The sequence below is a fragment of the Lepidochelys kempii genome, chromosome 16 (assembly GCF_965140265.1).
Source record: "Lepidochelys kempii isolate rLepKem1 chromosome 16, rLepKem1.hap2, whole genome shotgun sequence".
NCBI lineage: Eukaryota > Metazoa > Chordata > Testudines > Cheloniidae > Lepidochelys > Lepidochelys kempii.
Genome location: NC_133271.1, coordinates 681,611 through 708,204, shown reverse-complemented (window position 1 = coordinate 708,204; position 26,594 = coordinate 681,611).

Here is a 26,594-nt window from a genome sequence, read left to right as displayed (position 1 = left end):
CAAAACCAAACACACACAAATACCTTCTCTTCCAACAGAACTCCCACTCAAACTCCCCTGTTTACAGCTCTGTTTGCTAGCTCCTGTACCGCTGCAGCTGTCTGTGTCGCTGCCTGACTGGCTGCTCCCTTTATAGGACCCCTAGTCAGTGAAGCCCCGCCCCCTAATCAGGGCTCAGCTTCGCTCCCAGCACAAAGCCCCTACACATACAGATACCACCAGCACAAAACCAAACACACACAAATACCTTCTCCTCCAACAGAACTCCCACTCAAACTCCCCTGTTTACAGCTCTGTTTGCTAGCTCCTGTGCCCCTGCAGCTGTCTGTGACGCTGCCTGACTGGCTGCTACAATCATAGGACCCCTAGTCAGCGAAGCCCCGTCCCCTAATCAGGGCTCAGCTTCTCTCCCAGCACAAAGCTCCTCCAAGCCTCTACAAATACAGATACCACCAATACAAAACCAAACACACACACAAATACCTTCTCCTCAAACAGAACTCCCACTCAAACTCCCCTGTTTACAGCTCTATTTACTAGCTCCAGTGCCGCTGCAGCTGTCTGTGCCACTGCCTGACTGGCTGGTACCTTTATAGGACCCCTAGTCAGGGAAGCCCCGCCCGCTAATCAAGGCTCAGCTTTTCTCCCAGCACAAAGCCCCTACACATACAGATACTACCAATACAAAACCAAACACACACAAATACCTTCTCCTCCAACAGAAGTCCCACTCAAACTCCCCTGTTTACAGCTCTGTTTGCTAGCTCCTGTGCCGCTGCCTGACTGGCTGCTACCTTTATAGGACGCCTAGTCAGTGAAGCCCCGCCCCCTTATCAGGGCTCAGCTTCTCTCCCAGCACAAAGCCTCTACACATACAGATACTACCAATACAAAACCAAACACACACAAACACCTTCTCCTCCAACAGAACTCCCACTCATACTCCCCTGTTTAGAGCTCTGTTTGCTAGCTCCTGTGCCGCTGCCTGACTGGCTGCTATCTTTCTAGGGCCCCTAGTCAGTGAAGCCCCGCCCCCTAATCAGGGCTCTGCTTTTCTCCCAGCACAAAGACCCTACACATACAGAAACTACCAATACAAAACCAAACACACACAAATACCTTCTCCTCCAACAGAACTCCCACTCAAACTCCCCTGTTTACAGCTCTGTTTGCTAGCTCCTGTACCGCTGCAGCTGTCTGTGCAGCTGCCTGACTGGCTGCTCCCTTTATAGGACCCCTAGTCAGTGAAGCCCCGCCCCCTAATCAGGGCTCAGCTTCTCTCCCAGCACAAAGCCCCTCCAAGCCTCTACAAATACAGATACCACCAATACAAAACCAAACACACACACAAATACCTTCTCCTCAAACAGAACTCCCACTCAAACTCCCCTGTTTACAGCTCTATTTGTTAGCTCCAGTGCCGCTGCAGCTGTCTGTGCCGCTGCCTGACTGGTTGGTACCTTTATAGGACCCCTAGCCAGGGAAGCCCCGCCCCCGAATCAGGGCTCAGATTCTCTCCCAGCACAAAGCCTCTACTCATACACATACTACCAATACAAAACCAAACACACAAATACCTTCTCCTCCAACAGAACTCCCTCTCAAACTCACCTGTTTACAGCTCTGTTTGATAGCTCCTGTGCCGCTGCGTGACTGGCTGCTACCTTTATAGGACCCCTAGTCAGTGAAGCCCCGCCCCCTAATCAGGGCTCAGCTTCTCTCCCAGCACAAAGCCCCTCCAAGCCTCTACACATACAGATACTACCAATACAAAACCAAACACAAATACCTTCTCCTCCAACAGAACTCCCACTCAAACTCCCCTGTTTACAGCTCTGTTTGCTAGCTCCTGTACCGCTGCAGCTGTCTGTGCAGCTGCCTGACTGGCTGCTCCCTTTATAGGACCCCTAGTCAGTGAAGCCCCGCCCCCTAATCAGGGCTCAGCTTCTCTCGCAGCACAAAGCCCTTACACATACAGATACCACCAATACAAAACCAAACACACACAAATACCTTCTCCTCCAACAGAACTCCCACTCAAACTCCCCTGTTTACAGCTCTGTTTGCTGGCTCCTGTGCCGCTGCAGCTGTCCGTGCCGCCGCCTGACTGGCTGCTCCCTTTATAGGACCCCTAGTCAGTGAAGCCCCGCCCCCTAATCAGGGCTCAGCTTCTCTCCCAGCACAAAGCCCCTACACATACAGATACCACCAACACAAAACCAAACACACACAAATACCTTCTCCTCCAACAGAACTCCCACTCAAACTCCCCTGTTTACAGCTCTGTTTGCTAGCTCCTGTGCCCCTGCAGCTGTCTGGTTGCTACCTTTATAGGACCCCTAGTCAGGGAAGCCCCGCCCCCTAATCAGGGCTCAGCTTCTCTCCCAGCACAAAGCCCCTACACATACAGATACGACCAATACAAAACCAAGCACACACAAATGCCTTCTCCTCCAACAGAATTCCCACTCAAACACCCCTGTTTACAGCTCTGTTTGCTAGCTCCTGTGCCGCTGCAGCTGTCTGTGCCGCTGCCTGACTGGCTGCTACCTTTATAGGACCCCTAGTCAGTGAAGCCCCGCCCCCTAATCAGGGCTCAGCTTTTCTCCCAGCACAAAGCCCCTCCAAGCCTCTACACATACAGATACTACCAGTACGAAACCAAACAAACACATATACCTTCTCCTCGAACAGAACTCCCACTCAAACTCCCGTGTTTACAGCACTGTTTGCTAGCTGCTGTGCCGCTGCCTGACTGGCTGCTACCTTTATAGGACGCCTAGTCAGTGAAGCCCCGCCCCCTTATCAGGGCTCAGCTTCTCTCCCAGCACAAAGCCTCTACACATACAGATAATACCAATACAAAACCAAACACACACAAACATCTTCTCCTCCAACAGAACTCCCACTCAAACTCCCCTGTTTACAGCTCTGTTTGCTAGCTCCTGTACCGCTGCAGCTGTCTGTGTCGCTGCCTGACTGGCTGCTCCCTTTATAGGACCCCTCGTCAGTGAAGCCCCGCCCCCTAATCAGGGCTCAGCTTCTCTCCCAGCACAAAGCCCCTACAAGCCTCTACACATACAGATACCACCAATACAAAACCAAACACACACACAAATACCTTTCCTCCAACAGAACTCCCACTCAAACTCCCCTGTTTACAGCTCTCTTTGCTAGCTCCTGTGCCACTGCAGCTGTCTGTGCCGCTGCCTGACTGGCTGCTGCCTTTATAGGACCCCTAGTCAGTGAAGCCCCGCCCCCTAATCAGGGCTCAGCTTCTCTCCCAGCACAAAGTCCCTACACATACAGATACCACCAACACAAAACCAAACACACACAAATACCTTCTCCTCCAACAGAACTCCCACTCAAACTCCCCTGTTTACAGCTCTGTTTGCTAGCCCCTGTATCGCTGCAGCTGTCTCTCCAGCTGCCTGACTGGCTGCTCCCTTTATAGGACCCCTAGTCAGTGAAGCCCCGCCCCCTAATCAGGGCTCAGCTTCTCTCCCAGCACAAAGCTCCTCCAAGCCTCTACAAATACCACCAATACAAAACCAAACACACGCAGAAATACCTTCTCCTCAAACAGAACTCCCTCTCAAACTCCCCTGTTTACAGCTCAGTTTGCTAGCTCCTGTTCCGCTGCAGCTGTCTGTGCCCCTGCCTGACTGGCTGCTCCCTTTATAGGACCCGTAGTCAGTGAAGCCCCGCCCCCTAATCAGGGCTCAGCTTTTCTCCCAGCACAAAGCCCCTACACATACAGATACTACCAATACAAAACCAAGCACACACAAATACCTTCTCCTCCAACAGAGGTCCCACTAAAACTCCCCTGTTTACAGCTCTGTTTGCTAGCTCCTGTGCCACTGCAGCTGTCTGTGCCGCTGCCTGACTGGCTGGTACCTTTATAGGACCCCTAGTCAGTGAAGCCCCGCCCCCTAATCAGGGCTCAGCTTCTCTCCCAGCACAAAGCCCCTACACATACAGATACGACCAATACAAAACCAAGCACACACAAATGCCTTCTCCTCCAACAGAATTCCCACTCAAACACCCCTGTTTACAGCTCTGTTTGGTAGCTCCTGTGCCGCTGCAGCTGTCTGTGCCGCTGCCTGACTGGCTGCTACCTTTATAGGACCCCTAGTCAGTGAAGCCCCGCCCCCTAATCAGGGCTCAGCTTTTCTCCCAGCACAAAGCCCCTCCAAGCCTCTACACATACAGATACTACCAGTACGGAACCAAACACACACATATACCTTCTCCTCCAACAGAACTCCCACTCAAACTCCCGTGTTTACAGCACTGTTTGCTAGCTGCTGTGCCGCTGCCTGACTGGCTGCTACCTTTATAGGACGCCTAGTCAGTGAAGCCCCGCCCCCTTATCAGGGCTCAGCTTCTCTCCCAGCACAAAGCCTCTACACATACAGATAATACCAATACAAAACCAAACATACACAAACACCTTCTCCTCCAACAGAACTCCCACTCAAACTCCCTTGTTTACAGCTCTGTTTGCTAGCTCCTGTACCGCTGCAGCTGTCTGTGTCGCTGCCTGACTGGCTGCTCCCTTTATAGGACCCCTCGTCAGTGAAGCCCCGCCCCCTAATCAGGGCTCAGCTTCTCTCCCAGCACAAAGCCCCTACAAGCCTCTACACATACAGATACCACCAATACAAAACCAAACACACACACAAATACCTTTCCTCCAACAGAAGTCCCACTCAAACTCCCCTGTTTACAGCTCTCTTTGCTAGCTCCTGTGCCACTGCAGCTGTCTGTGCCGCTGCCTGACTGGCTGCTGCCTTTATAGGACCCCTAGTCAGTGAAGCCCCGCCCCCTAATCAGGGCTCAGCTTCTCTCCCAGCACAAAGCCCCTACACATACAGATACCACCAACACAAAACCAAACACACACAAATACCTTCTCCTCCAACAGAACTCCCACTCAAACTCCCCTGTTTACAGCTCTGTTTGCTAGCCCCTGTATCGCTGCAGCTGTCTCTCCAGCTGCCTGACTGGCTGCTCCCTTTATAGGACCCCTAGTCAGTGAAGCCCCGCCCCCTAATCAGGGCTCAGCTTCTCTCCCAGCACAAAGCCCCTACACATACAGATACCACCAATACAAAACCAAACACACACACAAATACCTTTCCTCCAACAGAACTCCCACTCAAACTCCCCTGTTTACAGCTCTCTTTGCTAGCTCCTGTGCCACTGCAGCTGTCTGTGTCGCTGCCTGACTGGCTGGTACATTTATAGGACCCCTACTCAGTGAAGCCCCGCCCCCTAATCAGGGCTCAGCTTCTCTCCCAGCACAAAGCTCCTCCAAGCCTCTACAAATACAGATACCACCAATACAAAACCAAACACACGCAGAAATACCTTCTCCTCAAACAGAACTCCCACTCAAACTCCCCTGTTTACTGTTCTATTTGCTAGCTCCAGTGCCGCTGCAGATGTCTGTGCCGCTGCCTGACTGGCTGGTACCTTTATAGGACCCCTAGACAGGGAAGTCCCGCCCCCTAATCAGGGCTCAGCTTCTCTCCCAGCACAAATCCCCTCCAAGCCTCTACACATACAGATACTACCAATACAAAACCAAACACACACAAATACCTTCTCCTCCAACAGAACTCCCTCTCAAACTCCCCTGTTTACAGCTCAGTTTGCTAGCTCCTGTTCCGCTGCAGCTGTCTGTGCCCCTGCCTGACTGGCTGCTCCCTTTATAGGACCCGTAGTCAGTGAAGCCCCGCCCCCTAATCAGGGCTCAGCTTCTCTCCCAGCACAAAGCCCCTCCAAGCCTCTACACATACAGATATTACCAATACAAAACCAAACACACACAGAAATACCTTCTCCTCAAACAGAACTCCCACTCAAACTCCCCTGTTTACTGCTCTATTTGCTAGCTCCAGTGCCGCTGCCTGACTGGCTGCTACCTTTATAGGACCCCTAGTCAGTGAAGCCCCGCCCCCTAATCAGGGCTCAGCTTCTCTCCCAGCACAAAGCCCCTCCAAGCCTCTACACCTACAGATACTACCAATACAAAACCAAACACAAATACCTTCTCCTCCAACAGAACTCCCACTCAAACTCCCCTGTTTACAGCTCAGTTTGCAAGCTCCTGTGCCACTGCAGCTGTCTGTGCCGCTGCCTGACTGGCTGCTACCTTTATAGGACCCCTAGTCAGTGAAGCCCCGCCCCCTAATCAGGGCTCAGCTTCTCTCCCAGCACAAAGCCCCTCCAAGCCTCTACACATACAGATACTACCAATACAAAACCAAACAAACACAAATACCTTCTCCTCCAACAGAACTCCCACTCAAACTCCCCTGTTTACAGCTCAGTTTGCAAGCTCCTGTACCGCTGCAGCTGTCTGTGTCGCTGCCTGACTGGCTGCTACCTTTATAGGACCCCTAGTCAGTGAAGCCCCGCCCCCTAATCAGGGCTCAGCTTTTCTCCCAGCACAAAGCCCCTCCAAGCCTCTACACATACAGATACTACCAGTACGAAACCAAACACACACATATACCTTCTCCTCCCACAGAATTCCCACTCAAACTCCCCTGTTTACAGCTCTGTTTGCTAGCTGCTGTGCCGCTGCCTGACTGGCTGCTACCTTTATACGACCCCTAGTCAGTGAAGCCCCGTCCCCTAATCAGGGCTCAGCTTCTCTCCCAGCACAAATCCCCTCCAAGCCTCTACACATACAGATACTACCAATACAAAACCAAACACACACAAACACCTTCTCCTCCAACAGAACTCCCACTCAAACTCCCCTGTTTACAGCTCTGTTTGCTAGCTCCTGTACCGCTCCAGCTGTCTGTGTCGCTGCCTGACTGGCTGCTCCCTTTATAGGACCCCTCGTCAGTGAAGCCCCGCCCCCTAATCAGGGCTCAGCTTCTCTCCCAGCACAAAGCCCCTCCAAGCCTCTACACATACAGATACCACCAATACAAAACCAAACACACACACAAATACCTTTCCTCCAACAGAACTCCCACTCAAACCCCCCTGTTTACAGCTCTCTTTGCTAGCTCCTGTGCCACTGCAGCTGTCTGTGCCGCTGCCTGACTGGCTGCTGCCTTTATAGGACCCCTAGTCAGTGAAGCCCCGCCCCCTAATCAGGGCTCAGCTTCTCTCCCAGCACAAAGCCCCTACACATACAGATACCACCAATACACCACCAAGCACACACCAATACCTTCTCCTCCAACAGAACTCCCACTCAAACTCCCCTGTTTACAGCTCTCTTTGCTAGCTCCTGTGCCACTGCAGCTGTCTGTGCCGCTGCCTGACTGGCTGCAACCTTTATAGGACCCCTAGTCAGTGAAGCCCCGCCCCCTAATCAGGGCTCAGCTTTTCTCCCAGCACAAAGCCCCTCCAAGCCTCTACACATACAGATACTACCAATACGAAACCAAACACACACATATACCTTCTCCTCCAACAGAACTCCCACTCAAACTCCCGTGTTTACAGCACTGTTTGCTAGCTGCTGTGCCGCTGCCTGACTGGCTGCTACCTTTATAGGACGCCTAGTCAGTGAAGCCCCGCCCCCTTATCAGGGCTCAGCTTCTCTCCCAGCACAAAGCCTCTACACATACAGATAATACCAATACAAAACCAAACACACACAAACACCTTCTCCTCCAACAGAACTCCCACTCAAACTCCCCTGTTTACAGCTCTGTTTGCTAGCTCCTGTACCGCTGCAGCTGTCTGTGTCGCTGCCTGACTGGCTGCTCCCTTTATAGGACCCCTCGTCAGTGAAGCCCCGCCGCCTAATCAGGGCTCAGCTTCTCTCCCAGCACAAAGCCCCTACACATACAGATACTACCAATACAAAACCAAACACACACAAATACCTCCTCCTCCAACAGAAGTCCCACTCAAACTCCCCTGTGTACAGCTCTGTTTGCTAGCTCCTGTGCCGCTGCCTGACTGGCTGCTACCTTTATAGGACGCCTAGTCAGTGAAGCCCCGCCCCCTTATCAGGGCTCAGCTTCTCTCCCAGCACAAAGACCCTACACATACAGATACTACCAATACAAAACCAAACACACACAAATAACTTCTCTTCCAACAGAACTCCCACTCAACCTCCCCTGTTTACAGCTCTGTTTGCTAGCTCCTGTGCCCCTGCAGCTGTCTGTGACGCTGCCTGACTGGCTGCTACAATCATAGGACCCCTAGTCAGCGAAGCCCCGTCCCCTAATCAGGGCTCAGCTTCTCTCCCAGCACAAAGCTCCTCCAAGCCTCTACAAATACAGATACCACCAATACAAAACCAAACACACACACAAATACCTTCTCCTCAAACAGAACTCCCACTCAAACTCCCCTGTTTACAGCTCTATTTACTAGCTCCAGTGCCGCTGCAGCTGTCTGTGCCACTGCCTGACTGGCTGGTACCTTTATAGGACCCCTAGTCAGGGAAGCCCCGCCCGCTAATCAAGGCTCAGCTTTTCTCCCAGCACAAAGCCCCTACACATACAGATACTACCAATACAAAACCCAACACACACAAATACCTTCTCCTCCAACAGAAGTCCCACTCAAACTCCCCTGTTTACAGCTCTGTTTGCTAGCTCCTGTGCCGCTGCCTGACTGGCTGCTACCTTTATAGGACGCCTAGTCAGTGAAGCCCCGCCCCCTTATCAGGGCTCAGCTTCTCTCCCAGCACAAAGCCTCTACACATACAGATACTACCAATACAAAACCAAACACACACAAACACCTTCTCCTCCAACAGAACTCCCACTCATACTCCCCTGTTTAGAGCTCTGTTTGCTAGCTCCTGTACCGCTGCAGCTGTCTGTGCAGCTGCCTGACTGGCTGCTATCTTTCTAGGGCCCCTCGTCAGTGAAGCCCCGCCCCCTAATCAGGGCTCAGCTTCTCTCCCAGCACAAAGCCCCTCCAAGCCTCTACACATACAGATACCACCAATACAAAACCAAACACAAACACAAATACCTTCTCCTCGAACAGAACTCCCACTCAAACTCCCCTGTTTACAGCTCTGTTTGCTAACTCCTGTACCGCTGCAGCTGTCTGTGCAGCTGCCTGACTGGCTGCTCCCTTTATAGGACCGCTAGTCAGTGAAGCCCCGCCCCCTAATCAGGGCTCAGCTTCTCTCCCAGCACAAAGCCCCTCCAAGCCTCTACAAATACAGATACCACCAATACAAAACCAAACACACACACAAATACCTTCTCCTCAAACAGAACTCCCACGCAAACTCCCCTGTTTACAGCTCTATTTGTTAGCTCCAGTGCCGCTGCAGCTGTCTGTGCCGCTGCCTGACTGGTTGGTACCTTTATAGGACCCCTAGTCAGGGAAGCCCCGCCCCCGAATCAGGGCTCAGATTCTCTCCCAGCACAAAGCCTCTACTCATACACATACTACCAATACAAAACCAAACACACAAATACCTTCTCCTCCAACAGAACTCCCTCTCAAACTCACCTATTTACAGCTCTGTTTGATAGCTCCTGTGCCGCTGCGTGACTGGCTGCTACCTTTATAGGACCCCTAGTCAGTGAAGCCCCGCCCCCTAATCAGGGCTCAGCTTCTCTCCCAGCACAAAGCCCCTCCAAGCCTCTACACATACAGATACTACCAATACAAAACCAAACAAACACAAATACCTTCTCCTCCAACAGAACTCCCACTCAAACTCCCCTGTTTACAGCTCAGTTTGCAAGCTCCTGTGCCACTGCAGGTGTCTGTGCCGCTGCCTGACTGGCTGCTACCCTTATAGCACCCCTGGTCAGTGAAGCCCTGCACGCTAATCAGGGCTCAGCTTCTCTCCCAGCACAAAGCCCCTACACATACAGATACCACCAATACAAAGCCAAACACACACAAATACCTTCTCCTCCAACAGAACTCCCACTCAAACTCCCGTGTTTACAGCACTGTTTGCTAGCTCCTGTGCTGCTGCCTGACTGGCTGCTAGCTTTATAGGACCCCTAGTCAGGGAAGTCCCGCCCCCTAATCAGGGCTCAGCTTCTCTCGCAGCACAAAGCCCTTACACATACAGATACCACCAATACAAAACCAAACACACACAAATACCTTCTCCTCCAACAGAACTCCCACTCAAACTCCCCTGTTTACAGCTCTGTTTGCTAGCTCCTGTACCGCTGCAGCTGTCTGTGCAGCTGCCTGACTGGCTGCTCCCTTTATAGGACCCCTAGTCAGTGAAGCCCCGCCCCCTAATCAGGGCTCAGCTTCTCTCCCAGCACAAAGCCCCTACACATACAGATACCACCAATACAAAACCAAACACACACAAATACCTTCTCCTCCAACAGAACTCCCACTCAAACTCCCCTGTTTACAGCTCTGTTTGCTAGCTCCTGTGCCCCTGCAGCTGTCTGTGACGCTGCGTGACTGGCTGCTACAATCATAGGACCCCTAGTCAGGGAAGCCCCGCCCCCTAATCAGGGCTCAGATTCTCTCCCAGCACAAAGCCTCTACTCATACAGACACTACCAATACAAAACCAAACACACACACAAATACCTTCTCCTCCAACAGAACTCCCACTCATACTCCCCTGTTTAGAGCTCTGTTTGCTAGCTCCTGTGCCGCTGCCTGACTGGCTGCTACCTTTATAGGACCCCTAGTCAGTGAAGCCCCGCCCCCTAATCAGGGCTCAGCTTCGCTCCCAGCACAAAGCCCCTCCAAGCCTCTACACATACAGATACTACCAATACAAAACCAAAAACACACACAAATACCTTCTCCTCCAACAGAACTCCCACTCAAACTCCCCTGTTTACAGCTCTCTTTGCTAGCTCCTGTGCCACTGCAGCTGTCTGTGCCGCTGCCTGACTGGCTGCTGCCTTTATAGGACCCCTAGTCATTGAAGCCCCGCCCCCTATTCAGGGCTCAGCTTCTCTCCCAGCACAAAGCCCCTACACATACAGATACAACCAACACAAAAGCAAACACACACAAATACCTTCTCCTCGAAGAGAACTCCCACTCAAACTCCCCTGTTTACAGCTCTGTTTGCTAGCTCCTGTACCGCTGCAGCTGTCTGTGCAGCTGCCTGACTGGCTGCTCCCTTTATAGGACCCCTAGTCAGTGAAGCCCCGCCCCCTAATCAGGGCTCAGCTTCTCTCCCAGCACAAAGCCTCTCCAAGCCTCTACACATACAGATACTACCAATACAAAACCAAACACACAAAAATACCTTCTCCTCCAACAGAACTCCCTCTCAAACTCCCCTGTTTACAGCTCAGTTTGCTAGCTCCTGTTCCGCTGCAGCTGTCTGTGCCCCTGCCTGACTGGCTGCTCCCTTTATAGGACCCGTAGTCAGTGAATCCCCGCCCCCTAATCAGGGCTCAGCTTTTCTCCCAGCACAAAGACCCTACACATACAGATACTACCAATACAAAACGAAACACACACAAATACCTTCTCTTCCAACAGAACTCCCACTCAAACTCCCCTCTTTACAGCTCTGTTTGCTAGCTTCTGTGCCGCTGCCTGACTGGCTGCTACCTTTATAGGACCCCTAGTCAGTGAAGCCCCGCACCCTAATCAGGGCTCAGCTTCGCTCCCAGCACAAAGCCCCTCCAAGCCTCTACACATACAGATACTACCAATACAAAACCAAAAACACACACAAATACCTTCTCCTCCAACAGAACTCCCACTCAAACTCCCCTGTTTACAGCTCTCTTTGCTAGCTCCTGTGCCACTGCAGCTGTCTGTGCCGCTGCCTGACTGGCTGCTGCCTTTATAGGACCCCTAGTCAGTGAAGCCCCGCCCCCTATTCAGGGCTCAGCTTCTCTCCCAGCACAAAGCCCCTACACATACAGATACAACCAACACAAAAGCAAACACACACAAATACCTTCTCCTCGAAGAGAACTCCCACTCAAACTCCCCTGTTTACAGCTCTGTTTGCTAGCTCCTGTACCGCTGCAGCTGTCTGTGCAGCTGCCTGACTGGCTGCTCCCTTTATAGGACCCCTAGTCAGTGAAGCCCCGCCCCCTAATCAGGGCTCAGATTCTCTCCCAGCACAAAGCCTCTCCAAGCCTCTACACATACAGATACTACCAATACAAAACCAAACACACAAAAATACCTTCTCCTCCAACAGAACTCCCTCTCAAACTCCCCTGTTTACAGCTCAGTTTGCTAGCTCCTGTTCCGCTGCAGCTGTCTGTGCCCCTGCCTGACTGGCTGCTCCCTTTATAGGACCCCTAGTCAGTGAAGCCCCGCCCCCTAATCAGGGCTCAGCTTCTCTCGCAGCACAAAGCCCCTACACATACAGATACCACCAATACAAAACCAAACACACACACAAATACCTTCTCCTCCAACAGAACTCCCACTCAAACTCCCCTGTTTACAGCTCTGTTTGCTAGCTCCTGTGCCGCTGCCTGACTGGCTGCTACCTTTATAGGACCCCTAGTCAGTGAAGCCCCGCCCCCTAATCAGGGCTCAGCTTCGCTCCCAGCACAAAGACCCTCCAAGCCTCTACACATACAGATACCACCAATACAAAACCAAACACACACAAATACCTTCTCCTCCAACAGAACTCCCACTCAAACTCCCCTGTTTACAGCTCTCTTTGCTAGCTCCTGTGCCACTGCAGCTGTCTGTGCCGCTGCCTGACTGGCTGCTGCCTTTATAGAACCCCTACTCAGTGAAGCCCCGCCCCCTAATCAGGGCTCAGCTTCTCTCCCAGCACAAAGCCCCTACACATACAGATGCTACCAATACAAAACCAAACACAGACAAATACCTTCTCCTCCAACAGAACTCCCACTCAAACTCCCCTGTTTACAGCTCTGTTTGCAAGCTCCTGTGCCCCTGCAGCTGTCTGTGACGCTGCCTGACTGGCTGCTACAATCATAGGACCCCTAGTCAGCGAAGCCCCGCCCCCTAATCAGGGCTCAGCTTCTCTCCCAGCACAAAGCCCCTCCAAGCCTCTACAAATACAGATACCACCAATACAAAACCAAACACACACACAAATACCTTCTCCTCCAACAGAACTCCCACTCAAAGTCCCCTATTTACAGCTCTGTTTGCTAGCAACTGTACCGCTGCAGCTGTCTGTGTCGCTGCCTGACTGGCTGCTCCCTTTATAGGACCCCTCGTCAGTGAAGCCCCGCCCCCTAATCAGGGCTCAGCTTGTCTCCCAGCACAAAGCCCCTCCAAGCCTCTACACATACAGATACCACCAATACAAAACCAAACACACACACAAATGCCTTCTCCTCCAACAGAACTCCCTCTCAAACTCCCCTGTTTACAGCTCTGTTTGCTAGCTCCAGTGCCGCTGCAGCTCCCTGTGCCGCTGCCTGACTGGCTGCTACCTTTATAGGACCACTAGTCAGTGAAGCCCCGCCCCCTAATCAGGGCTCAGCTTCTCTCCCAGCACAAAGCCCCTCCAAGCCTCTACACATACAGATACTACCAGTACAAAACCAAACACACACAAATACCTTCTCCTCCAACAGAACTCCCGCTCAAACTCCCCTGTTTACAGCTCTGTTTGCTAGCTCCTGTACCGCTGCAGCTGTCTGTGCAGCTGCCTGACTGGCTGCTCCCCTTATAGGACCCGTAGTCAGTGAAGCCCGGCCCCCTAATCAGGGCTCAGCTTTTCTCCCAGCACAAAGCCCCTACACATACAGATACTACCAATACAAAACCAAACACACACAAATACCTTCTCTTCCAACAGAAGTCCCACTCAAACTCCCCTGTTTACAGCTCTGTTTGCTAGCTCCTGTGCCGCTGCCTGACTGGCTTCTGCCTTTATAGGACCCCCAGTCAGTGAAGCCAGCCCCCTAATCAGGGCTCAGCTTCTCTCTCAGCACAAAGCCCCTACACATACAGATACCACCAACACAAAACCAAACACACACAAATACCTTCTCCTCCAACAGTACTCCCACTCAAACTCCCCTGTTTACAGCTCTGTTTGCTAGCTCCTGTACCGCTGCAGCTGTCTGTGCAGCTGCCTGACTGGCTGCTCCCTTTATAGGACCCCTCGTCAGTGAAGCCCCGCCCCCTAATCAGGGCTCAGCTTCTCTCCCAGCACAAAGCCCCTCCAAGCCTCTACACATACAGATACCACCAATACAAAACCAAACACACACAAATACCTTCTCCTCCAACAGAACTCCCACTCAAACTCCCCTGTTTACAGCTCTCTTTGCTAGCTCCTGTGCCACTGCAGCTGTCTGTGCCGCTGCCTGACTGGCTGCTGCCTTTATAGAACCCCTAGTCAGTGAAGCCCCGCCCCCTAATCAGGGCTCAGCTTCTCTCCCAGCACAAAGCCCCTACACATACAGATGCTACCAATACAAAACCAAACACAGACAAATACCTTCTCCTCCAACAGAACTCCCACTCAAACTCCCCTGTTCACAGCTCTGTTTGCTAGCTCCTGTGCCGCTGCCTGACTGGCTGCTACCTTTATAGGACCCCTCGTCAGTGAAGCCCCGCCCCCTAATCAGGGCTCAGCTTCTCTCCCAGCACAAAGCCTCTACTCATACAGACACTACCAATACAAAACCAAACACACAAATACCTTCTCCTCCAACCGAACTCCCTCTCAAACTCATCTCTTTACAGCTCTGTTTGCTAGCTCCTGTGCCGCTGCAGCTGTCTGTTCCCCTGCCTGACTGGCTGCTCCCTTTATAGGACCCCTAGTCAGTGAAGCCCCGCCCCCTAATCAGGGCTCTGCTTTTCTCCCAGCACAAAGCCCCTACACATACAGATACTACCAATACAATACCAAACACACACACAAATACCTTCTCCTCCAACAGAAGTCCCACTCAAACTCCCCTCTTTACAGCTCTGTTTGCTAGCTCCTGTGCCGCTGCCTGACTGGCTGCTACCTTTATAGGACCCCTTGTCAGTGAAGCCCCGCCCCCTAATCAGGGCTCAGCTTTTCTCCCAGCACAAAGACCCTACACATACAGATACTACCAATACAAAACCAAACACACACAAATACCTTCTCCTCCAACAGAACTCCCACTCAAACTCCCCTGTTTACAGCTCTATTTGCTAGCTCCAGTGCCGCTGCAGCTGTCTGTGCCGCTGCCTGACTGGCTGGTACCTTTATAGGACCCCTAGTCAGGGAAGCCCCGCCCCCTAATCAGCTCTCAGCTTCTCTCCCAGCACAAAGCCCCTCCAAGCCTCTACACATACAGATACTACCAATACAAAACCAAACACACACAAATACCTTCTCCTCCAACAGAACTCCCACTCAAACTCCCCTGTTTACAGCTCAGTTTGCAAGCTCCTGTGCCACTGCAGCTGTCTGTGCCACTGCCTGACTGGCTCCTACCTTTATAGGGCCCCTGGTCAGTGAAGCCCCGCACCCTAATCAGGGCTCAGCTTCTCTCCCAGAAAAAAGCCCCTAAACATACAGATACTACCAATACAAAACCAAACACACACAAATACCTTCTCCTCCAACAGAACTCCCACTCAAACTCCCCTGTTTACAGCTCAGTTTGCAAGCTCCTGTGCCACTGCAGCTGTCTGTGCCACTGCCTGACTGGCTCCTACCTTTATAGGACCCCTAGTCAGGGAAGCCCCGCCCCCTAATCAGCTCTCAGCTTCTCTCCCAGCACAAAGCCCCTCCAAGCCTCTACACATACAGATACTACCAATACAAAACCAAACACACACAAATACCTTCTCTTCCAACAGAACTCCCACTCAAAGTACCCTGTTTACAGCTCTGTTTGCTAGCTCCTGTGCCGCTGCAGCTCTCTGTGTCGCTGCCTGACTGGCTGCTCCCTTTATAGGACCCCTAGTCAGTGAAGCCCCGCCCCCTAATCAGGGCTCAGCTTCTCTCCCAGCACAAAGCTCCTCCAAGCCTCTACAAATACAGATACCACCAATACAAAACCAAACACACACACAAATACCTTCTCCTCAAACAGAACTCCCACTCAAACTCCCCTGTTTACAGCTCTATTTGCTAGCTCCAGTGCCGCTGCAGCTCTCTGTGCCGCTGCCTGACTGGCTGGTACCTTTATAGGACCCCTTGTCAGGGAAGCCCCGCCCCCTAATCAGGGCTCAGCTTTTCTCCCAGCACAAAGCCCCTACACATACAGATTCTACCAAAACAAAACCAAACACACACAAATACCTTCTCCTGCAACAGAATTGCAACTCAAACTCCCCTGTTTACAGCTCTGTTTGCTAGATCCTGTGCCACTGCAGCTGTCCGTGCCGCCGCCTGACTGGCTGCTACCTTTATAGGACCCCTAGTCAGTGAAGCCCCGCACCCTAATCAGGGGTCAGCTTCTCTCCCAGAAAAAAGCCCCTACAAATACAGATACTACCAAAACAAAACCAAACACACACAAATACCTTCTCTTCCAACAGAACTCCCACTCAAAGTCCCCTGTTTTCAGCTCTGTTTGCTAGCCCCTGTATCGCTGCAGCTGTCTGTGCAGCTGCCTGACTTGCTGCTCCCTTTATAGGACCCCTAGTCAGTGAAGCCCCGCCCCCTAATCAGGGCTCAGCTTCTCTCCCAGCACAAAGGCCCTACACATACAGATACCACCAATACAAAACCAAACACACACAAATACCTTCTCCTCCAACAGAAGTCCCACTCAAACTCCCCTGTTTACAGCTCTGTTTGCTAGCTCCAGTGCCGCTGCAGCTGTCTGTGCCGCTGCCTGACTGGCTGGTACCTTTATAGGACCCCTAGTCAGGGAAGCCCCGCCCCCTCATCAGGGCTCAGCTTTTCTCCCAGCACAAAGCCCCTACACATACAGATACTACCAATACAAAACCAAACACACACAAATACCTTCTCCTCCAATAGAAGTCCCACTCAAACTCCCCTGTTTACAGCTCTGTTTGCTAGCTCCTGTGCCGCTGCCTGACTGGCTGCTACCTTTATAGGACCCCTAGTCAGGGAAGCCCCGCCCCCTAATCAGGGCTCAGCTTCTCTCCCAGCACAAAGCCCCTCCAAGCCTCTACACATACAGATACCACCAACACAAAACCAAACACACACAAATACCTTCTCCTCCAACAGAACTCCCACTCAAACTCCCCTGTTTACAGCTCAGTTTGCAAGCTCCTGTGCCACTGCAGCTGTCTGTGCCACTGCCTGACTGGCTGCTACCTTTATAGGACCCCTGGTCAGTGAAGCCCCGCACCCTAATCAGGGCTCAGCTTCTCTCCCAGAAAAAAGCCCCTAAACATACAGATACTACCAAAACAAAACCAAACACACACAAATACCTTCTCTTCCAACAGAACTCCCACTCAAAGTATCCTGTTTACAGCTCTGTTTGCTAGCTCCTGTGCCGCTGCAGCTGTCTGTGTCGCTGCCTGACTGGCTGCTCCCTTTATAGGACCCCTAGTCAGTGAAGCCCCGCCCCCTAATCAGGGCTCAGCTTCGCTCCCAGCACAAAGCCCCTACACATACAGATACTACCAATACAAAACCAAACACGCACACAAATGCGTTCTCCTCCAACAGAACTTCCTCTCAAACTCCCCTGTTTACAGCTCTGTTTGCTAGCTCCTGTACCGCTGCAGCTGTCTGTGCCACTGCCTGACTGGCTGCTACAATCATAGGACCCCTAGTCAGCCAAGCCCCGCCCCCTAATCAGGGCTCAGCTTCTCTCCCAGCACAAAGCTCCTCCAAGCCTCTACAAATACAGATACCACCAATACAAAACCAAACACACACCAATACCTTCTCCTCAAACAGAACTCCCACTCAAACTCCCCTGTTTACAGCTCTATTTGCTAGCTCCAGTGCCGCTGCAGCTGTCTGTGCCGCTGCCTGACTGGCTGGTACCTTTATAGGACCCCTAGTCAGGGAAGCCCCGCCCCCTAATCAGGGCTCAGCTTTTCTCCCAGCACAAAGCCCCTACACATACAGATTCTACCAAAACAAAACCAAACACACACAAATACCTTCTCCTGCAACAGAATTGCAACTCAAACTCCCCTGTTTACAGCTCTGTTTGCTAGATCCTGTGCCACTGCAGCTGTCCGTGCCGCCGCCTGACTGGCTGCTACCTTTATAGGACCCCTAGTCAGTGAAGCCCCGCACCCTAATCAGGGGTCAGCTTCTCTCCCAGAAAAAAGCCCCTACAAATACAGATACTACCAAAACAAAACCAAACACACACAAATACCTTCTCTTCCAACAGAACTCCCACTCAAAGTCCCCTGTTTTCAGCTCTGTTTGCTAGCCCCTGTATCGCTGCAGCTGTCTGTGCAGCTGCCTGACTTGCTGCTCCCTTTATAGGACCCCTAGTCAGTGAAGCCCCGCCCCCTAATCAGGGCTCAGCTTCTCTCCCAGCACAAAGGCCCTACACATACAGATACCACCAATACAAAACCAAACACACACAAATACCTTCTCCTCCAACAGAAGTCCCACTCAAACTCCCCTGTTTACAGCTCTGTTTGCTAGCTCCAGTGCCGCTGCAGCTGTCTGTGCCGCTGCCTGACTGGCTGGTACCTTTATAGGACCCCTAGTCAGGGAAGCCCCGCCCCCTCATCAGGGCTCAGCTTTTCTCCCAGCACAAAGCCCCTACACATACAGATACTACCAATACAAAACCAAACACACACAAATACCTTCTCCTCCAATAGAAGTCCCACTCAAACTCCCCTGTTTACAGCTCTGTTTGCTAGCTCCTGTGCCGCTGCCTGACTGGCTGCTACCTTTATAGGACCCCTAGTCAGTGAAGCCCCGCCCCCTAATCAGGGCTCAGCTTCTCTCCCAGCACAAAGCCCCTCCAAGCCTCTACACATACAGATACCACCAACACAAAACCAAACACACACAAATACCTTCTCCTCCAACAGAACTCCCACTCAAACTCCCCTGTTTACAGCTCAGTTTGCAAGCTCCTGTGCCACTGCAGCTGTCTGTGCCACTGCCTGACTGGCTGCTACCTTTATAGGACCCCTGGTCAGTGAAGCCCCGCACCCTAATCAGGGCTCAGCTTCTCTCCCAGAAAAAAGCCCCTAAACATACAGATACTACCAAAACAAAACCAAACACACACAAATACCTTCTCTTCCAACAGAACTCCCACTCAAAGTATCCTGTTTACAGCTCTGTTTGCTAGCTCCTGTGCCGCTGCAGCTGTCTGTGTCGCTGCCTGACTGGCTGCTCCCTTTATAGGACCCCTAGTCAGTGAAGCCCCGCCCCCTAATCAGGGCTCAGCTTCGCTCCCAGCACAAAGCCCCTACACATACAGATACTACCAATACAAAACCAAACACGCACACAAATGCGTTCTCCTCCAACAGAACTTCCTCTCAAACTCCCCTGTTTACAGCTCTGTTTGCTAGCTCCTGTACCGCTGCAGCTGTCTGTGCCACTGCCTGACTGGCTGCTACAATCATAGGACCCCTAGTCAGCGAAGCCCCGCCCCCTAATCAGGGCTCAGCTTCTCTCCCAGCACAAAGCTCCTCCAAGCCTCTACAAATACAGATACCACCAATACAAAACCAAACACACACAAATACCTTCTCCTCAAACAGAACTCCCACTCAAACTCCCCTGTTTACAGCTCTATTTGCTAGCTCCAGTGCCGCTGCAGCTGTCTGTGCCGCTGCCTGACTGGCTGGTACCTTTATAGGACCCCTAGTCAGGGAAGCCCCGCCCCCTAATCAGAGCTCAGCTTTTCTCCCAGCACAAAGCCTCTACACATACAAATACTACCAATACAAAACCAAACACACACAAATACCTTCTCCTCCAACAGAACTCCCACTCAAACTCCCCTGTTTACAGCTCAGTTTGCAAGCTCCTGTGCCACTGCAGCTGTCTGTGCCACTGCCTGACTGGCTGCTACCTTTATAGGACCCCTGGTCAGTGAAGCCCCGCACCCTAATCAGGGCTCAGCTTCTCTCCCAGAAAAAAGCCCCTAAACATACAGATACTACCAATACAAAACCAAACACGCACACAAATGCGTTCTCCTCCAACAGAACTTCCACTCAAACTCCCCTGTTTACAGCTCTGTTTGCTAGCTCCTGTACCGCTGCAGCTGTCTGTGTCGCTGCCTGACTGGCTGCTCCCTTTATAGGACCCCTCGTCAGTGAAGCCCCGCCCCCTAATCAGGGCTCAGCTTCTCTCCCAGCACAAAGCTCCTCCAAGCCTCTACAAATACAGATACCACCAATACAAAACCAAACACACACACAAATACCTTCTCCTCAAACAGAACTCCCACTCAAACTCCCCTGTTTACAGCTCTGTTTGCTAGCTCCTGTGCCGCTGCCTGACTGGCTGCTCCCTTTATAGGACCCCTGGTCAGTGAAGCCCTGCACCCTAATCAGGGCTCAGCTTCTCTCCCAGCAAAAAGCCCCTACACATACAGATTCTACCAAAACAAAACCAAACACACACAAATACCTTCTCCTGCAACAGAATTGCAACTCAAACTCCCCTGTTTACAGCTCTGTTTGCTAGATCCTGTGCCACTGCAGCTGTCCGTGCCGCCGCCTGACTGGCTGCTACCTTTATAGGACCCCTAGTCAGTGAAGCCCCGCACCCTAATCAGGGCTCAGCTTCTCTCCCAGCACAAAGGCCCTACACATACAGATACCACCAATACAAAACCAAACACACACAAATACCTTCTCCTCCAACAGAACTCCCACTCAAACTCCCCTGTTTACAGCTCTGTTTGCTAGCTCCAGTGCCGCTGCAGCTGTCTGTGCCGCTGCCTGACTGGCTGGTACCTTTATAGGACCCCTAGTCAGGGAAGCCCCGCCCCCTCATCAGGGCTCAGCTTTTCTCCCAGCACAAAGCCCCTACACATACAGATACTACCAATACAAAACCAAACACACACAAATACCTTCTCCTCCAATAGAAGTCCCACTCAAACTCCCCTGTTTACAGCTCAGTTTGCAAGCTCCTGTGCCACTGCAGCTGTCTGTGCCGCTGCCTGACTGGCTGCTACCTTTATAGGACCCCTGGTCAGTGAAGCCCCGCACCCTAATCAGGGCTCAGCTTCTCTCCCAGCAAAAAGGCCCTACACATACAGATTCTACCAAAACAAAACCAAACACACACAAATACCTTCTCTTCCAACAGAACTCCCACTCAAAGTCCCCTGTTTACAGCTCTGTTTGCTAGCTCCTGTGCCGCTGTCTGACTGGCTGCTAACTTTATAGGACCCCTAGTCAGTGAAGCCCCGCCCCCTAATCAGGGCTCAGCTTCGCTCCCAGCACAAAGCCCCTCCAAGCCTCTACACATACAGATACTACCAAGACAAAACCAAACACACACACAAATACCTTCTCCTCCAACAGAACTCGCACTCAACTCCCCTGTTTACAGCTCTGTTTGCTAGCTCCTGTGCCCCTGCAGCTGTCTGTGACGCTGCCTGACTGGCTGCTCCCTTTATAGGACCCCTAGTCAGTGAAGCCCCGCCCCCTAATCAGGGCTCAGCTTCTCTCCCAGCACAAAGCCCCTCCAAGCCTCTACACATACAGATACCACGAATACAAAACCAAACACACACAAATACCTTCTCCTGCAACAGAACTCCCACTCAAACTCCCCTGTTTACAGCTCTGTTTGCTAGCTCCTGTGCCTCTGCAGCTGTCCGTGCCGCCGCCTGACTGGCTGCTCCCTTTATAGGACCCCTAGTCAGTGAAGCACCGCCCCCTAATCAGGGCTCAGCTTCTCTCCCAGCACAAAGCCCCTACACATACAGATACTACCAGTACAAAACCAAACACACACAGAAATACCTTCTCCTCAAACAGAACTCCCACTCAAACTCCCCTGTTTACAGCTCTATTTGCTAGCTCCAGTGCCGCTGCAGATGTCTGTGCCGCTGCCTGACTGGCTGGTACCTTTATAGGACCCCTAGTCAGTGAAGCCCCGCCCCCTAATCAGGGCTCAGCTTCTCTCCCAGCACAAAGCCCCTCCAAGCCTCTACACATACAGATACCACCAATACAAAACCAAACACACACACAAATGCCTTCTCCTCCAACAGAACTCCCTCTCAAACTCCCCTCTTTACAGCTCTGTTTGCTAACTCCAGTGCCGCTGCAGCTGTCTGTGCCGCTGCCTGACTGGCTGCTACCTTTATAGGACCCCTAGTCAGTGAAGCCCCGCCCCATAATCAGGGCTCAGCTTCTCTCCCAGCACAAAGCCCCTCCAAGCCTTTACACATACGGATACTACCAATACAAAACCAAACACACAAATACCTTCTCCTCGAACAGAACTCCCACTCAAACTCCCCTGTTTACAGCTCAGTTTGCAAGCTCCTGTGCCACTGCAGCTGTCTGTGCCGCTGCCTGACTGGCTGCTACCTTTATAGGACCCCTGGTCAGTGAAGCCCTGCACCCTAATCAGGGCTCAGCTTCTCTCCAAGCAAAAAGCCCCTACACATACAGATACCACCAATACAAAACCAAACACACACAAATACCTTCTCCTCCAACAGAACTCCCACTCAAACTCCCCTGCTTACAGCTCTGTTTGCTAGCTCCTGTGCCCCTGCAGCTGTCTGTGACGCTGCCTGACTGGCTGCTACAATCATAGGACCCCTAGTCAGCGAAGCCCCGCCCCCTAATCAGGGCTCGGCTTCTCTCCCAGCACAACGCCCCTCCAAGCCTCTACAAATACAGATACCACCAATACAAAACCAAACACACACACAAATACCTTCTCCTCCAACAGAACTCCCACTCAAACTCCCCTGTTTACAGCTCTGTTTGCTAGCTCCTGTTCCGCTGCAGCTGTCTGTTCCCCTGCCTGACTGGCTGCTCCCTTTATAGGACCCCTAGTCAGTGAAGCCCTGCCCCCTAATCAGGGCTCAGATTCTCTCCCAGCACAAAGCCTCTACTCATACAGATACTACCAATACAAAACCAAACACACAAATACCTTCTCCTCCAACAGAACTCCCACTCAAATTCCCCTGTTTACAGCTCTGTTTGCTAGCTCCTGTACCGCTGCCTGATTGGCTGCTACCTTTATAGGACAACTAGTCAGTGAAGCCCCGCCCCCTAATCAGGGCTCAGCTTCGCTCCCAGCACAAAGCCCCTCCAAGCCTCTAAACATACAGATACTGCCAATATAATACCAAACACACACACAAATACCTTCTCCTCCAACAGAAGTCCCACTCAAACTCCCCTGTTTACAGCTCTGTTTGCTAGCTTCTGTACCGCTGCAGCTGTCTGTGTCGCTGCCTGACTGGCTGCTCCCTTTATAGGACCCCTCGTCAGTGAAGCCCCGCCCCCTAATCAGGGCTCAGCTTCTCTCTCAGCACAAAGCCCCTACACATACAGATGCTACCAATACAAAACCAAACACACACACACAAATGCCTTGTCCTCCAACAGAACTCCCACTCAGACTCCCCTGTTTACAGCTCTGTTTGCTAGCTCCTGTGCCGCTGCCTGACTGGCTGCTACCTTTATAGGACCCCTAGTCAGCGAAGCCCCGCCCCCTAATCAGGGCTCGGCTTCTCTCCCAGCACAAAGCCCCTCCAAGCCTCTAAACATACAGATACTGCCAATACAATACCAAACACACACACAAATACCTTCTCCTCCAACAGAAGTCCCACTCAAACTCCCCTGTTTACAGCTCTCTTTGCTAGCTCCAGTGCCGCTGCAGCTGTCTGTGCCGCTGCCTGACTGGCTGCTCCCTTTATAGGACCCCTAGTCAGGGAAGCCCCGCCCCCTAATCAGGCCTCAGCTTCTCTCCCAGCAAAAAGCCCCTACACATACAGATACCACCAACACAAAACCAAACACACACAAATACCATCTCCTCCAACAGAACTTCCACTCAAACTCCCCTGTTTACAGCTCTCTTTGCTAGCTCCTGTGCCACTGCAGCTGTCTGTGCCGCTGCCTGACTGGCTGCTGCATTTATAGGACCCCTAGTCAGTGAAGCCCCGCCCCCTAATCAGGGCTCAGCTTCTCTCTCAGCACAAAGCCCCTACACATACAGATGCTACCAATACAAAACCAAACACACACACAAATGCCTTCTCCTCCAACAGAACTCCCACTCAGACTCCCCTGTTTACAGCTCTGTTTGCTAGCTCCTGTGCCGCTGCCTGACTGGCTGCTACCTTTATAGGACCCCTAGTCAGGGAAGCCCCGCCCCCTAATCAGGCCTCAGCTTCTCTCCCAGCAAAAAGCCCCTACACATACAGATACCACCAACACAAAACCAAACACACACAAATACCTTCTCCTCGAACAGAACTCCCACTCAAACTCCCCTGTTTACATCTCTGTTTGCTAGCTCCTGTACCGCTGCAGCTGTCTGTGCAGCTGCCTGACTGGCTGCTCCCTTTATAGGACCCCTAGTCAGTGAACCCCGCCCCCTAATCAGGGCTCAGCTTCTCTCCCAGCACAAAGCCCCTACACATACAGATGCTACCAATACAAAACCAAACACACACAAATACCTTCTCCTCCAACAGAACTCCCACTCAAACTCCCCTGTTTACAGCTCTGTTTGCTAGCTCCTGTGCCCCTGCAGCTGTCTGTTCCCCTGCCTGACTGGCTGCTCCCTTTAGAGGACCCCTAGTCAGTGAAGCCCCGCCCCCTAATCAGGGCTCAGCTTTTCTCCCAGCACAAAGCCCCTACACATACAGATACAACCAATACAAAACCAAACACACACAAATACCTTCTCCTCCTACAGAACTCCCACTCAAACTCCCCTGTTTACAGCTCTGTTTGCTAGCTCCTGTGCCGCTGCAGCTGTCTGTGCCGCTGCCTGACTGGCTGCTAGCTTTATAGGACCCCTAGTCAGGGAAGCCCCGCCCCCTTATCAGGGCTCAGCTTCTCTCCCAGCACAAAGCCTCTACACATACAGATACTACCAATAAAAAACCAAACACACACACACCTTCTCCTCCAACAGAACTCCCACTCATACTCCCCTGTTTACAGCTCTGTTTGCTAGCTCCTGTGCCGCTGCCTGACTGGCTGCTACCTTTCTAGGAGCCCTAGTCACTGAAGCCCCGCCCCCTAATCAGGGCTCAGCTTTTCTCCCAGCACAAAGACCCTACACATACAGATACTACCAATCCAAAACCAAACACACACAAATACCTTCTCTTCCAACAGAACTCCCACTCAAACTCCCCTGTTCACAGCTCTGTTTGCTAGCTCCTGTGCCGCTGCCTGACTGGCTGCTACCTTTATAGGACCCCTAGTCAGTGAAGCCCCGCCCCCTAATCAGGGCTCAGCTTCGCTCCCAGCACAAAGCCCCTCCAAGCCTCTACACATACAGATACTACCAATACAAAACCAAACACACACACAAATACCTTCTCCTCCAACAGAACTTCCACTCAAACTCCCCTGTTTACAGCTCTCTTTGCTAGCTCCTGTGCCACTGCAGCTGTCTGTGCCGCTGCCTTACTGGCTGCTGCCTTTATAGGACCCCTAGTCAGTGAAGCCCCGCCCCCTAATCAGGGCTCAGCTTCTCTCTCAGCACAAAGCCCCTACACATACAGATACCACCAACACAAAACCAAACACACACAAATACCTTCTCCTCCAACAGAACTCCCACTCAAACTCCCCTGTTTACAGCTCTCTTTGCTAGCTCCTGTGCCACTGCAGCTGTCTGTGCCGCTGCCTGACTGGCTGCTGCATTTATAGGACCCCTAGTCAGTGAAGCCCCGCCCCCTAATCAGGGCTCAGCTTCTCTCTCAGCACAAAGCCCCTCCAAGCCTCTACACATACAGATACTACCAATACAAAACCAAACACACACACAAATAGCTTCTCCTCCAAAAGAACTACCACTCAAAGTCCCCTATTTTCAGCTCTGTTTGCTAGCTCCTGTACCGCTGCAGCTGTCTGTGTCACTGCCTGAGTGGCTGCTCCCTTTATAGGACCCCTCGTCAGTGAAGCCCCGCCCCATAATCAGGGCTCAGCTTCTCTCCCAGCACAAAGCCCCTCCAAGCCTCTACACATACAGATACCACCAATACAAAACCAAACACACACACAAATACATTCTCCTCCAACAGAACTCCCACTCAAACTCCCCTGTTTACAGCTCTGTTTGCTAGCTCCAGTGCCGCTGCAGCTGTCTGTGCCGCTGCCTGACTGGCTGCTACCTTTATGGGACCCCTGGTCAGTGAAGCCCTGCACCCTAATCAGGGCTCAGCTTCTCTCCCAGCAAAAAGCCCCTACACATACAGATACCACCAATACAAAACCAAACACACACACAAATACCTTCTCCTCCAACAGAACTCCCACTCAAACTCCCCTGTTTACAGCTCTCTTTGCTTGCTCCTGTGCCACTGCAGCTGTCTGTGCCGCTGCCTGACTGGCTGCTGCCTTTATAGAACCCCTAGTCAGTGAAGCCCCGCCCCCTAATCAGGGCTCAGCTTCTCTCCCAGCACAAAGCCCCTCCAAGCCTCTACACATACAGATACCAACAATACAAAACCAAACACACACACAAATACCTTCTCCTCCAACAGAACTCCCACTCAAACTCCCCTGTTTACAGCTCTCTTTGCTAGCTCCTGTGCCACTGCAGCTGTCTGTGCCGCTGCCTGACTGGCTGCTGCCTT